Consider the following 13028-nt stretch of genomic DNA (forward strand, 5'->3'; position numbering starts at 1 on the left):
CATCTGCAGAAGGGAAGGAAGCAGGATTGGGCAGAAGAAGATGAGCTGTGATGCAGTCTTAGCAGAGGCCTCAGCCAACTCGATGGGGAGCTCTGAACCTGGGATGACCCTTCAGAGTTCTCTTGAGTTGAGCCAGGGACCAGGCCGTTATTCTCCCGTGTCCATCAGTCATTAGATTCTGGCCATCCTAGGAAGGAGGCGTGATCTTGGGTGAGGTGATTCTCTTCAACTGAGGCAGTCCAGGTAGAGGCCTGATAGTTGAGAGCTTCTGCTTTCAGCACTCCCAAAAGCTGAGAGTAAGTTGTTCATTCCCAAAGGGGGTTCTGGGTAGCACATCCCAGCAGTCACCACAGCCCATCCCTTGGGCCATTTTGATCCACTTCTTTGTATAAGTTCCAGAAGCAACTCTTCTAGGATTCCAGTGGGTTTTTCTCTCATTGATGCAAACTTAGAAGAGTACAGCTATAGCCCCTGCATTTGCAGCTTGCGTTGGGGCTACAACTGATACTCAGTCACCCTCCTCTACTCTTCATTTTAGATTCATTCATTCATTAACACTTCTGCTGGTCTTAGTGGCTTGCTTGTTGGTGTGACCCAGACCCTTGTTTGTGGGGTGTCTAAGCCCTTGGTGTGAGGAGCCTATGGTGCTCAGGTGGAAGCAGCAGCTTGCTGTTCAATAAGGCTCCTGCTGTGTCCCCTGGAGAAAGCATTCCCTCCTTGAGTACCAGGACCAGTAAAACTACAGAGCCTCAAGTTGCATGGGCAGGAAGTACAACTTCTCCAAGTGGGACCCTGGGAATAATCTTATGTGGAGCCACTCCTGCTTCTACTTCTTGATTCTCAGACCCGTTATGTTCTACCTGCTGGGGACACAGTACTCATATAAACGTCATTGATTTAAAATGTACACTGCATCCCACTTGCATGGCCCTCTATCCTTGCGAGGTAATATTTCTGAGTTGGCACTTCAGTTGTGCTTTCAACAGGCTGTTCCATCATTCTGTCAGCTGTCAGCTTCTGGGTGTTGCAGTACATTATATGAGAAATAGATCCTATGGTCAATGCCCTCTCCCACATCCTCTTTGCTGTAATATGCATTCCTCGGTCTGAGGTGATATTCTGTGGGGTACTTTGCAGTGCATAGAATATTCTGTAAGCGTTGGGACAGTAATACTGGCTGAGGTCCTATGGTAGGAAAGGCAAACCTTTCCTAGGATGTATTTCCCAGAGTATATGTCTGTTCCTATGAAAATGAATAACTATCCCTTCTGTGGAGGAGGGGGTCCAATGTAATCAACTTGCCACCATTGGGTGGTTGGCCCCTCCAAGGATGGTGCTGTACTGGGGACTCAGCATTATTCTTTGCTGTTGGCAAGTTAGACATTCAGCAGTCACAATAGCTAGATCACCCTTGGTAGGTGAAAGGTCATCCTTTGAACCCATGCATAGCCTCCATCCCTGCCACCATGACTGTTCCTTTCATGTGTCCATTGTGTCTGCCATGGGGTGGCTGTTGACAGAGGCTGGCTGACATCAACTGGCTGAGTCATTCTGTCTACTTGGTTGTTTAGTGCCTCTTCTGTGATGGGTTATCTCTGATGGGTATTGACATGTGATATAAAGATCTTCATACTTTATCCCCTCTCCTATATGTCCATTCACATGCCTCTACCTTAGATCTCCTTGGCTCTGATCTTATATTCTTTCTTCTTCCAGGATCCTGACTAACCAGCCAAGCCATTTGCTATTACCCATGAGTCCATGTATAGTTTATCCTTGGGCCACTTCTCTTTTCACAAAGCGGCTACCACCCAAAGCTCTGCTTGTTGGGAGGATCTTCCCTCACCACTGTATTTCAAGACCAATCCTGAGTAGGGTTGTAGTACAGCCACCATCCATTTTTGGCTTTCACCACATACTGAGTTGACTCATCTATGAACCCAGCTCAGGCTTTTTTCCTCCTCTATCAGGGGGTCAAAAGGGATCACTCATATGACCATGGGTGTGTGTTGTGGGAGAGGCTCTGGCGCAGCAGTGGTGGATGACATGTGTGTCAGGGCTACTTGCTTGTGCAGCTGGCTTGTGTTCTCTGGCCCTGCTTGTGTTCAGTATCCGTAGACCATTTCCATCTTTCAGCTGGACCAGTTCAACCTATGGCTTGGTGGTCCTGACATGTCTAGTTCACAAGGGGCAGATCTAACTTTGTGTCCCAGGGTCAGACACTCCAGCTCTACCAAGGCTCAGTAACGTGTTAGGAATCATTTCCGAAAAGGTGTATAATTCTCTGTTACAGGTGGCATGCCCCAGAACCCAGTGGATCTGGGTTATGATTCTTCTATCGGTGCTTGCTGTACATTGTACATGGTATTTTTTCTCACTGCTGAAACCTCTATTGCATGGGGTCTGCTGGGATGTATGGTCTAAAAGACAGGGATGCTTGAACTGCATCCTGGACCTGCTACATAGCCCTTTTGTGCTCTAATCCCAATTAAAAGCTGACAATTTTCCTGCTCTGGACGCCCATTAGAAGCTGGAAACTTGGTGTTGAAGCAATACCCCAGGTCTGGAATATGCTGCTTTCATAACCCAAAGAAGCTTCTCAGGGCTTGAGCTTCCTTCTTCATAGTGGGAAATGCATATTATAGTATTTGTTCTTTGCTTTGGACGAGAAGCCTGGCTTGCCCTAGTCCATTAGACATCTAAAATTTTTACTGATATGTTGGGATCCTAACTCCTCAGAGGGTGTATCTCCCATTACTCCATGTGTGGTATTATGGCTTCCAGTGCACCAGCCACATCTTGCTTATCTGCTCTGGTTAGCATAGTGTCATCAATATAGTGGGCCAGTGTGATGTTTTTCAAGATGTCCAGTTAGTCTAGGTCTTGATGGATTATATTATGACAGAGGGTGGAGAATTAACGTAGTCCTGGGGCAAGACTATAAATGTTTCCTGTTGTTCATTTCAGGTGAATGCAATCTGCTTCTGATCTTCTTTTCTGGTATAGATGGAAAAGAATGCATATGTCAGATCAATGTGACGTACCATGCACCCAAACCTGCTCCAGCAAAGATTTCACATGTGGCCAAGCAGCTGCAAGTGGGGCTGCTACTTGGCTGAATTTGTGGTAATCTATGTCTACTTTGGGATACTTCTAGTGTTTGCAGGGACCAGAATAGTCAATTAAATGAATAGAATTTAATTCTTTACATATGGTCTTAATCTCTGCCACTTTCCCTGGGAGGCAGTATTATTTCTGATTTTCCATCTTGGTGGTGGGGGCGTGGTTTGAATTTCAGAGGTTGCTACTTGCCCTTCTCACCCCACAGACCAAGAAACCAGGAGTTTCCGGCAACTAGAAGTGTGTCCATTTCAATTATACATTTGGGGACCAGGAAAATAGCTGCCAGGTGGATCACTGGACCTACTGTACCCACTGTGAACTGGATCTTGGTCAGGACTCCGATTATTTCCTGGCTACATGTGCCTCTACTCTAACAAGGAGCCATGATGATACTTCAGTTTCCGGATTTCTGTGTGAACTTGGACCCACTCAGGGGGAGTGGATCTTTACACCTCATGGGATGCCACAGGAAGGAGGTGTGTGCCTTGGATGAGCGGCTTTCTTCAGCTGAGGCAATCCCTGTAGGGGCTGGCAGCTGAGGGCGTTCTCCTTGCAGGACTCCTAGCAGCTGGGGAGTAGGTTCTTCGTTCCTGAAGGGGGATCTAGGGAGTGCATTACCGTGTTCATGACAGTGCCCATCTCCTACTACACCTGCTCACCCCATCCCACCCTCATTCCTGTACTCTGTCGGAGGCATATTGACTGAAGCTAGTGAAGCGTAAGCTTTAGGGCCCCTCGCTTGCATGGGCCCCTTCCAAGACCCTGAACCTAATTGTGTATTCTTTTTCTCGGAAAGAGGCCCCCCACACCTCCGTGTAGAAACGTCACAAAACTTAAGTCTTTCTTTGATTCTGCTTCAGTTACTCTGAGTTGGGAAGGAGAAGAGAAAGGAAGTCGACATTTGAGTGCCTACTCTGTCCGCAGCATCATGCTTGGTGTTTTGTATGTGTTATAGCATTTCAGTTTGGGAACCTTGTTTGCATTTCTCCAACGTTCACAATCTTTGATTTCTCAATGTCTTCTTTGCTTACGCTTGTCCTTTTGTCTGGAAGGTCTTTCCTTAATTTGTCTGTCTGTGGAAGCCTTTCTCATCCATTTAGATTTAACTCAGGTACTGTCTCCTTTTGGAGTCCTTGATCCCTGAAAAAGGGCTGCTGCTTCTCCCAGCACTTTGTGGTTGTCCCTCAAAGCTCTGCTCACAGATCACACCTGCTGTTTACACTGGAGTCTCCCTTGCTCCTCTCCGAGTTCTGAAATGGCAGGTTCTGTGCTGTTCCCCTTTGCATCCTCAGGGTCTGACACAGTCCGTGTCGCCGAGTGGGAGTGCAGTAAATGTCAGATGAGGATTCTCCAGTCTGGAAACAAGTCTCAAGAGCATCAAATTCCCTTTCTTTGAGGACTGAGCTCATGAACCAACTTCTGATAAAGAAACTCGATTTCCTAGTTTCTTAATAACAAGGTGAAAATGTTCTTAGAGAAAAGCAACAGGCATTCCTAGTAGCAAAATTTCACTAGGTAGTTTTCCCTGTATATTTTCACTGCAAAAGAATAAATCAGCTTTCTATTTTGTCACTCAGACTGTCGAGAATATTTTTTCGAGAGTCAATCGCTCAGATCTTGAATGCTTCTACGTGAATGGACACAATCGAATTTTAGAAGCTGTAATAAAAGGTGGAGAATCTGGACTCTACATAGTGAGTCACCAATTTATATATTTACCAGATATCTTTGTTACAAAAATGGGCTTTTCCTGTATATCCTACTTTATAAATTCCATAACAATCAATCAATCAACATTTATAGCATCATTCTTGATTTGCAAACAGTATTTCGTTATTTGAATGTGTCAGAATTTATTTAACCAATCTGCCTAAATATTTTTTAGGTTTCTAATTTTTTTGGCCGTCATAAACAAAATGTCAGTGAACATCTTTGTGCATGTATCTTTGCCCACGTATCTAATTATTTACTTCAGATAAATTTTGAAAAATGGAATTGCTTCATCAAAGAGTATAACTTTAAAAATTTTATGTATATATGTATATGTATATACATATATACACACATACTTTATACTATTGATTTATTTAGCTACCTTGACAGAGCCAATCTCATGCCCTCCATCCATAGTGTAGATTGGTTGCTGGGAAGCAGCTGCTTCCAGCCCCTTTGCATCTCAGTGGGTCCACGTGCCTGATTCTCAGCTGTGGACTCTGAGCAGCAGTAACTTGTGTCACTTCCTGGCCAAGTTAAAAAGTAGGTGTGCCTTCTCCATGGCCTCCCTCTTCTCCTGTCTCTTGGCTGTGTGTCTATCCTGGGGTGACCCTGAAAGCCACACGGAAGGTGGTAGAGGCTCTGTCGATCAGGCTCTGTCATCCTTTCTATCTGTGAGAGGATGAGAGGCCCCTACCAGTGATCAGGATTACCGGTTTCAGAGCCTAGGTAAGTAAGAACTACTTATTGTGTGAAGCGCTGACATTAGGGGTTCATCTGTTACAGTGCCTAGTGCTTCCTTATCTGTTACAGCCGGCTTGTCCTCCAGAAGCATTGTTCCTCCACCAACAGTGTAGGAGAGTGCCCCTCCTTATTCCTTTCAGTCTAACGTCACTTCTATAGCGCTTAAAAAATTGCCAGTTTCATAGCTGTAAGGTAGTAGGTTATGTCATTGTCGTTTGATCTTGCCATTCTTTTTTATTTTATTTTGTTGAGGTCATGTCGGTTTATAACATTATATAAATTTCAGGTGTACATCATATTTCAGCTTCTGTATAGACTGCCTCGTGTTCACCACCAAAAGTCTAGTTTCCACTGGTCACCGTACACACGTGCCCCTTTACCCCTTTTGCCCTCCCCCCGCCCCCTCCCCCTCTGGTAACCACCAATCTGTTCTCCTTATCTGTGTTTGTTTGTTAATCTTGCAATTCTTTGAATCCTTGTAAATTTGACATGCTGATTGACTACTTGTATTTCTTCTTAGCCCAGAGATCTGTGATTTCAAAAAATTCCTGGAAGGCCAAAAAAAACAAAAATCTAAGTTTTAAAAGTTCACTACATGCATATTTATGAACACTTGGAGATACTATCTTTAAGCCAAAAAAAAAGGCTGAATTAACAGAAATATGAGAATAATTTCAATATGGTTTTTTTGGAGCTGCTAACAGCCTCTCAGTGGGGCTGTGAGCCAATCTGATGGGGTGTGTATGAGTAGAAGGAAAAAAAACTCAGTGGAAGTTGTTCAGTTGTTTTAATGAGTCTCGAATCCAGTGGACTAAGTGAAGATTCATCTGATTTAATTGAGTGACACTAATTGGTGAAGAGAAGGCAATCAAACAGGCTGTGCAGTGTAGTTATTCAAAGTTCATTTTTTGTAATTTAGCTCTGATATTTTACCCTTCTTCCTGTGTGCTCTGTGGGCAGATTCCAAAAATAGTTTAGTATTTATTGAAATGCACCACAACAGATTAGAGAATGCTCTGTGTATTTGGGTTTGCTTTTATGTTTTCAAACCAAGGGTTAAGATATTTTGTTCTTTGAGTCGGATCACTGCACACAGAAATAGCCTGTGATGCATCATTATGTTTGTTGCTAAAAACCTAAGTCCATAAAAGGATGAGATGGTTTGCAGAGGTAATAGAAGGGAGAGGAGAATGTTTATAGGAAGAAGCAGGCAGAAACATGGGCTTCTACCAGACTGAAGACATGATTCTTCCAGCTGGGCCTTGTGGGTCCAGAAGCAGTGAGGACCCAGGCCCATCTTCATGCTGGTAACTGGTGAGGCAGCAAGATCCCAAAGAGAGTGGCTGCATGGTACATAGGAGTGGGCCTGACCTCAGGCTTGGGGTTCCCAGCCTTACACATATCTCTCTATCTCCAGCAGAGCACAGGAGCCACAAGAAATTTCTGGATCTGAAGAGACCGTGTAATCCGGGACAGTGGGTATCTCAGCAATAATTTATGAAGACAGATGACCTCAACATGACCCTGGAGAGAGGGGCATCCCTCACCAAGCTGCAGGATGGGGACTGAGCCAGAAATTAAATTTATTTATTAAAAAATGGATTATTTTGCACACCTGAGTCAGTGGACAGAGATTAATGTCCACTCTATCCACATTTCCTGGGGCCAAACATCTCAGATCATTATGTGCTCATGAGGAGCCATAGTTTTATTTAATTGCATTTGTTCATTTACTATAATTTGATAATATTTCCTATGAGCACACATTTAAATAATTATTCAACTAAAACAATGTTTTCAGAGTTGGCCTGGCAAAGGGGCTTTGAAATCAGAAGACTCCAGTAATATATGATCCCTCAGCACGAGGTTTAGATTTGAATTTCATCATGACTTAGCAGAAATCAGAGCAGATTTATTGTGTGTTTTTAACTGTGGGTAAAATTATGTGCAGAAAATGCTTCTTAAAATCATGAAAAGTAGTACAAAGTGTCATTGAGCTCCGGTCATAGGACACTGGATCCCAAATTTTAGAAGAGGACCCCAGAGTTTCCCCTGTGTTTATATCTTTGCTTAGGGGTATTTGAGATTTCAGTCATTGTATTAAGCATTGAGCTACCTTGAAGAGGAGAAGTTAGAGGGCTGTTCCTGGGAACCGGGACTGTGGCCGGCCCTGGCCTCAAGGCCAAAGCCTTGATTTCGGAAGGCTGGACTCCTTGTCATATGAGCACGGACCTTCCCACCAAGTCATGAACTTTCTTGGTTTGACTCAAGATCTGGAGCCACACTGGTGATGCCTGGCCCCTGGGTACTCACTCTGGGCTCTGAGTTGCTGCTTTCTTGCCCATGTAGGTGCATTTTAGTTAGTATTTGGGAATCGATTTTACTAATGCAGGTCACACTGCAGGCCAGGACAAACCAATCTCTGGTTTGTTCCCTGTCAACACTCTGCAACATTTTAGTCAGAGTTGGCATAGATGTTGTCTGTGAGTGGCTAAAAAAACCTCTGTGATTTCTGTCCATTGAGACTTGCAGCTGCTTGTGAGCCTACCTTGACCAAGGTCCTTCTGCTGCTATTGCTGTTTTTTTTTTTTTCTTGCTGAGGAAGATTTGCCCTCAGCTAACATCTGTTGCCAATCTTCCTCTTTTTGTATGTGAGCCGCCACCATACAACGTGGCCACTGAGAGGTGAGTGGTGGAGGTCCGCACCTGAGAACTGGGCCCGGGCTGCCAAAGTGGAGGGGGGCTGAACTTAATCACTAGGCCACCGGGGCTGACAGCTCTTGCTGTTTTTATCAGATCATGGTTATGCCGAGGTGCTTGAAGCCCTGCGTTAGTAGGTTTTTCTTGCTTGTGTGAACCATAGTTCCTTCGCTTAGACAACTACACAGTGACTGCAGGGGCGTCGTCCACCTTCCATGCAGGTTTTGCTGGCGGGGCTGGTTGTAGCACACACCCCAGGCCACACAGAAGGTCACCTTGTTGGTGTGGCTTTGTAAGGAGATCTACATGTCTAACGCCTGTTTTCTGAGTCCTATAAAGGCCACTTCTAAGGTAGGCATGGGTCTGGGAGTTCACCTTTGTGCAGGGAAACAGTGGGAATTCTGTTAATCACCAATGTGAAGGGAGAGACTTAGCTGATATTGTTTTAATTCTGTCTTTGCAGCTGCCTGAAATTAAGGATTTTGAACAGACCCGGGGACCGGGGACCTGGAGCCTCTACTCTGCTGATTGAACCATGCATTTTTTTTTTTTTTTAGACAATCACTGTTGCTTCAGAACCTGAATCCATAATATTGGGACTTCAGAGGGACTTCTGTCTCTTTTACATTCTCGTTTCTTTGACCTACAGATTAAGTTAAAACAGGTGTTTAGTCTTAATTTTTTCCAACCTTGTCTTGGTAGATAACATCACATAGCAGACGATCCAATAATATTTCAGATTCCTTTTTTTTTTTTTTTTGGTGAGGAAGATTAGCCCTGAACCAGCATCTGTTGCCACTCCTCCTCTTTTTGCTGAGCAAGATCGGCCCTGGGTTAACATCTGTGCCCATCTTCCTCTACTTTTTATGTGGGATGCCTGCCATAGCATGGCTTGATAAGCGGTGCATAGGTCCATGCCTGGGATCCAAACCTGTGAACCCTGCGCTGCCAAACCTGGGCATGCACTTAACCGCTATGCCACCGGGCTGACCCCCAGACTCCACTTTTTAAAGAGGGTGTTGGAGGGAGCTGGCCAATGAGAACGAAGCCTATGTTCCTGATGTAACAGTCTTGGCAAAATGCATGGGTAGGAGCGATCCCTTTTCTAGCAATCAGGAGCAGGGAGTGGTAGGGTTGGGGTGAGGAGGAGGTGAGTCAGGACAGGCTAAATAATGCCTGGAAACAAATTTACATCACAATCTCAGTGGCTTATGAAGTGAAGAATTATTTCTTGATCATGCCCTGTGTATTGAGACCCTGATGCTCTGTGGGGCAGCCCTGTCCCAAGCAGTGATTTAGGAATCCCACCTGCTTCTTTCTAATGTTTCTGTGTGTCAACACATGGATTCCAGTCCACCGTGACAGGGGAAGATAGAGGTGGAGGGTCATGCTGGAGATTTTCCCTGCCTTTGCCCAGAAGGGACACATGGCACCTCTACGTAGAGTTCATTGGCCAAAATTAGTCACCTGACCCTGCCTAACTGCAAGGAGGCTGGGAAGAGTAGTCTCCTCCCAGGCATGGGAGTAGGCCCTGCTATTTGTGACGGATAGTAATGTCTACCCAGTGGAAGAATTGCAGTAAAAGGACTAAAGCTCTTGTCATGAGGTGGGGCTGCTGTGGCTGGCACTTTCCTACAGTTTTCTCCCTTTCTCCCCAACAGGGACCATATTGCAAGTTTAGCATTGCCAACACGTGACATCCACCTTGCATGCATGATCAGCTACATCTCTCCCTGAGAATTTCTGCCATGGGGCTCATATTGAGAGAGTGGGGAGCAGAGGGGAACAGAGGGGGACAGTTGGGGCAATTCTTCATCTGTCTCATGCACCCAATAAGGTCTTTTCCTATTTCTAAGACTCATTTAAAGTCCTGATTTTGCTTAGACCACATGGGTGGGTATGTAGGATTTTGAAAAGCTGCTGCCGATTCCTCCAGCTCATTTAGGAGCCATCTGGAAGAGGCCTTAGGGCCAAGGCGGACGTGCTGTTTCCCCAGCCGCTGAGAGCTGTCTCTAGAGAGCAAATACACACACATTTAGGCTATAAATCACTTCTCTCATTGGTGCTAAATTAACTTTTAAGCCTTCTAAACTCCTGAACCAGCTGATAGCAGGATCCTGGGTGGCAGGATGCTTAGCCCTCTGCTTGATTAAATAAAAATTGTATTTATTGCAAGATTTAATGCATGCATTAATAGAGGCAGCAGTGGTTCCCAAATGCTGGCCTGTGGACTGGCTGAATCAGAATCACCTGGGACACGAGGTGAAATACAGATTCCCAGGCCCCACTTCAGATCCACTGAATTGGAATCGCCTGGACTGAGGCACAGGAGTCCTTATTTGAATAAGCTCTTGAGGTCATTTAGATGCACAGCCAGGTTTGGGAGTCACTGCTGATGTGGAAAGAGCTCGGGAAGTTTGAGGGGCTAGCTGGGTTGCGGTCCTGTTCTGTGGACTGCTCTGTGGCTGTGTGGACTCGACAAGTCACTTAACCTTTGGGGTCTCAGTTTTGTTATCTGCATCGTGATGGGACTGAAATGGGACTAGTTTTTCAAATGAAGTGTTACCCAGAGCCTCAGTATGTAAAGTAGATAAAAGTAGAGTGGCTCTGGTGGAAGCAGTGGTCAGGTTATCCTTTGATTCCCCAAATGGCCCCAAAGGCTGCCCAAGAATTCTAGGGATTTCCAGGACACAGTTCTGAACAGCTGCGGGTGAGTGATCAGTGTTTCTTTTCAGTCCTGGAAGTCTTTGAATCTTGACCATAGGCGTGGGGGTGGGGGGGCATGAAAATCAGTGAAAAAGAAAAATCTAGGGAGGATTCATACTCTTTCTCTGCTTCTTTCTCTGTCTCTGTCTCTTTGTTTCTTTCTCTCTCTTTCTGTCTCTCTCTCTCCCTCTCCGAGAACAGATGACAGCTGAGAGTATATATATTTTTTCCAAGTTCTCAGGTGAAATGTGGTGGGAATTGGAGGGGAGAATATCTGAAACTCATTTGAAGGTGCAAAGTTTTTCTTGCCTGTAGATTTATTTTTTACCTTTCATGGAGTTTTCAGATTTTGATCATGATTTTTTGTTTTTCTGGGAAAGATTCGCCCTGAGCTGACATCCGTTGCCAATCTTCCTCTCTCTTTCTTTTTTTTTTCCCCCTCCCCAAAGCTCCAATACATAGCTGTATATTCTAGTTGTAAGTCTCTCTGGTTCTTCCACGTGAGCTGCCACCACAGCATGGCTACTGACAGACGAGTGGTGTGGTTCTGCGCCCGGGAAAGGAACCCAGGCCACAGAAGCGGAGTGCGGCGAACATTAACTGCTAGGCGATCTGGGCTGGCTCCAGATGACGACTTTTTGAAGGTGCATTTATCAACTTACAGGTTTTAACATTTCCTAATATATTTGACAAAACTCCTGACAGACAAATCAGGCAAATAGTCAATAAAAATGTAGGCTATATGGTATAGACTGTAAAAGCAGGCTTTTGTTCTGTTATTACATTTAACCACTCAAACACCTTCCAGAATCCTATTTTTGGTTTGGGGATGTCAGGTGTTTGTTGTATTAGAATTATATGAGATTAGGCATGACAGAACTCCTTTAGGAGTTGGAAGCCTTAATTAGTTTCCAAAATTGTCTTGGTTTAGCACAGGACTGGCTCTTACAAAATCTGAATTTAGCACATTATTTAACAGTTTTATTTTAAAAATAAAGTCATTATTTCCAGCATCAACAATAATGATAACTACCATGTGACTTCTGGATTTCTTAATATTTTTACTCCTAGATACTGTATCACATAGTTTCTAAGAACAAGGACATTCTAACACACAACCACATAACATTCTAACATATAACAATGATAAAATTTAGAAAAGTTAATATTAATATAATACTATTCAAATTTCGTTGTCATTCATTTTTGATAATATCAATATGAATTTTCATATTCATTTTCAAACTTGAATGTAATAGCCATATAGTAATAGGATGAATAAAATGCTATAGGACAATTAATCTATATATTCATTTATTCATTCAACATTATTAAATAGGGATGTAGAGAAGTAATTTCTAGGGTATAAAGAATTACCCTCAAGATCTCACAGTCCAGTGGTGCCCGTGGAAGTAGGCAGAAGATCCCAAATAGAAGAATATGTTCTGAGAGAGAAAACCACAGGGTAATATAAAATGAATGGGCACCATTAACAGAAATGGGGAAATCAGAAAAAGGAGATGGTTTGTGGATGCTGAATTAGAGCATGTTTTGGTAGTACAAGATACAGGTGGAGACTTCCTGTGGGCACTTGGATCTGTAGACCTGTAGAGAGATTAAGATTAGAGCCATAGTTTGGGAAATGTCAGAGAGAGAAGAAAGTTGAAATCTTGAAGTGGATACATTTTTTAAAGGAGAGAATATAAAAAATTGAGGACAGAGAATTGGAAGGAAGATGAAGACGATCCAGAAAGTCCCAACACATAGTCTCATATAAGAACCACTTTTTTCATCAAATATTTTTGTTAGGTTATTTATTTATTAGAGGATTAGGTCATTGCAATTCATGTTTTGGTATAAACTCTAAAACTCTGTAATCTATCTTCTGCCTTGGATTAGAGGATTTGAAGAAAACAGTCCACATGTAAGTTTAAATAGGAAGTTAAAAACTCACATTGGCCTTTTTCTGTTGAAATTGTGTTATGAATCACTATTATTCGAGAAGCTTTTTGCCTGAAATAGGTAACATCCTGTAGCATTGC

The 13028-nt window shown here is 43.7% G+C and overlaps 1 long non-coding RNA gene across 14 annotated transcripts in view; it reads left to right on the forward strand.

Annotated features, from left to right (window-relative positions):
• LOC131415313 (uncharacterized) overlaps nt 1-10683 on the forward strand; it is a 60217-nt gene extending 49534 nt beyond the window's left edge. For 4 of the 14 annotated variants that reach the window (XR_009222404.1, XR_009222403.1, XR_009222405.1 and 1 more), the window contains 5 exons: nt 2968-3126; nt 3329-3599; nt 3984-4817; nt 6101-6157; nt 7001-10683. This is a non-coding gene — a long non-coding RNA (uncharacterized LOC131415313). The remainder of the gene's footprint in view (nt 1-2967; nt 3127-3328; nt 3600-3983; nt 4818-6100; nt 6158-7000) is intronic. The other 10 variants (XR_009222400.1, XR_009222409.1, XR_009222407.1 and 7 more) reach the window with 10 other exon arrangements.
• Nucleotides 10684-13028: the final 2345 nt, after the last annotated feature.

The sequence above is a fragment of the Diceros bicornis genome, chromosome 16 (genome assembly GCF_020826845.1).
Source record: "Diceros bicornis minor isolate mBicDic1 chromosome 16, mDicBic1.mat.cur, whole genome shotgun sequence".
In the NCBI taxonomy this organism is placed as follows: Eukaryota; Metazoa; Chordata; class Mammalia; order Perissodactyla; family Rhinocerotidae; genus Diceros; species Diceros bicornis.